The sequence below is a fragment of the Protopterus annectens genome, chromosome 5.part0 (assembly GCF_019279795.1).
Source record: "Protopterus annectens isolate FY-2018-M chromosome 5.part0, PAN1.0, whole genome shotgun sequence".
NCBI classification, from domain to species: Eukaryota; Metazoa; Chordata; order Ceratodontiformes; family Protopteridae; genus Protopterus; species Protopterus annectens.
In genome coordinates this window covers 1,687,772,963-1,687,775,462 of record NC_056735.1, presented here as the reverse complement: position 1 = coordinate 1,687,775,462, position 2,500 = coordinate 1,687,772,963, and the positions used below count along the sequence as shown (strand labels likewise).

Sequence of the window (2,500 nt, the reverse complement as noted above, 5' to 3'; positions counted from 1 at the left end):
TGGAACAAGTGGACAACAGTTTTTTTTTAAAGGGACAATACAATCAACAAAGGAAGTTGAACTCTAACAATAGAGGTAGTCAGAAGAGCAAACGCAATCAGCACAGGTGTTAATTCAATTATGTGATGGTGGCCCTCAGATTTTAAGAAGTCTTTGTGGAGACTTTTACGTTTATAATTTTACTGCGTTGCAAATACCTCAAGACATTGTTGAGTTTTTTTCTAAAGGTTTTACCTTGTGCCAGATTCTCATATGAACATAGTGAAGACTATACTCTACCTCAAATTGTTTGTTCGCAAACTTAAATTTGAACGCTCTCATGGGACCAACTAATCTTTTTTCTTTGGTTTCTAATTCTTTCTAATTCTTTAAGAGAGAGTGTCTAGTTTGTTCAACCCCCCCCCCATCCAAATTTATTCCTATTTGAGAAGAGCAAAATTGATCCGAGAACTTCAAGCTCTAATATACATGCAAAAAAGAAAGTTATAAGAAATGGTAACAATTTATAATATGGACTTCATTACATTACTACATGATTGTAATACAAGAGCAATGAAGCCAGATAAGGGGGTGGTTTGGTCTTAATGAATCAGGATATGTATGTGGAAAAAATGATGGTTCTTATTAATTCTCCAGCCTACGAATTGGTGAGTCAAAATGAGCTTAATATAGCTTATAGTAGAATTAGGTCCATTTTACAAGACCTATTTTTGGAAGGTTCTATGGACATGGATTTGTATAATTATCTGTCAATTTTAGCTCCAAGGATTCCAGCGTTATTTGGCACACCTAAAATTCACAAGAGCATCACAGATCCTCCTTTTAGGCCAATAGTTGATGGACGAGGGTCTATTACTTGTGTGCGCCAAATACGTGGATAGTATTCTAAAACCTTTAATTTCAGGAGAAAGACAAATTTGCAAAGATTCTTGGAGTTTGACGGAATTAGGTGAAATTCTCATCTGTCAGGATTATATATTTTTAACCGTAGACGTTAGAGATCTTTACACGGTGATCCCACATAACATAGGACTAGAATGGATTAGAAATTTTATGCAAGAAAGATGCGTTAACGAAAATAGTATTTATTTAGTTGAAACTCTTCTTGAATTACTATTAACCAATAATTTCATGTGGTTTGAGGGGCAAATCTACCTCAAAAAACTGGGGTAGCCATGGGGTCCCCATGTGGAGGCAGTTTTGCCAACTGTGTTATGGCTCGCTGGGAAAATACTTTTCTTTTCAATAACAACTTATTTAAAAGCAATGTCACCTGGTACACCCGTTACCAGGACGACACGTTTTTTATTTGGAACGGTCCCGGTGAGCTGATTCCACAGTTTTTCAACTATTTCAGCTTTAACTAACTTTTTAGAATTTAGGTTGCCACCCTCACCACCCTCACCACCAGAAAAGAGCGGTCATTAAAGGCCAGATGGTGAGGGCGGCTAGAATGGTTTCCGGGGAAATTGATTTCTTAGATGAATGTCTTCATCTATGTTTATTAAAAGAGGCTATCATGTTTCTTTTATAATGAAAATGTCATCAGAAGTGATTTGTAAGCAGAAGTCAGGACATTTTAAGCCTCTTTTAGGTCATATTACATCTCAAGACGAAGTAGACAACGATAGCTTAAGATGTGATACTGCGTTGTCAGTTGTGCAAGATTTTTGTACTAGTTTTTTGTGCACTTACAGCTTAGATAGTTATCAGATTACAGAAATTAACAAAAATTGGGTTCTTATATTAGAAAGTAGTGGTTTGAGTAAGCTTTAAGGTGATAAACCAAAAATCACTTATAAGAGGGGTCCCAATATTAAAATGTTACTAGAGCTCCCCATCAGAACTAATAGGGTTAATAACAAAGGTATGTTTAAGTGTGGAGCGTGTCGTCAGTGTAAGTTTCTATATCCTGATAATCAAGTGAGAATTAGAAATAAGCAATAAAAAACTCAGGGGAGATACTCTCGTACAACAAAAGCTGTTGTCTATTCTGCTATATGTCAAGGTTGCACCGCGTTTTACATAGGTAAAACAGAGAGAACTAAAGCAGCGTATTTACTAATATCAATACGCGATTAATAAGCAAGATAATACTAACGCCTTGGCAAGGCATTTAGTTGACCATCCTGATCATAGTTTTAAATTTGTGTTACATCAAGTTTTAGCGGATCCTAGAGGCAGCCCATGGCAATTGAACTTGGAAATTCAAGAATTATGTTGGCAGATTAGAACAGCGTATGCCCCACCAGGGCTCAATGAGACTGTGTCCCTTAAATGTGTTTTAAAGAAATTAGCCATGAAGAGGTGATTTGTTTGAGGTCATAAATAGAACACTTAGAATAATAACAGACATCATGAAATTATAAAATAATAATAAATACATTTAATATACTTTATATTAGGTGTAAATTTAAGTTTGTCATTTTAAAAAATATCATATGATCAGTCTGATAGTGTGGTTTAATATTTTTCTAAAAATATGCCTTTGTAGTTTTGT

General features: G+C 35.2%; 1 protein-coding gene across 1 annotated transcript in view; it reads right to left on the bottom strand.

Annotated features, from left to right (window-relative positions):
- KPNA3 (karyopherin subunit alpha 3) overlaps window positions 1-2,500 on the bottom strand; it is a 1,434,883-nt gene that overhangs the window by 1,383,774 nt on the left and 48,609 nt on the right. The gene's annotated exons all lie outside the window — the stretch shown is intronic.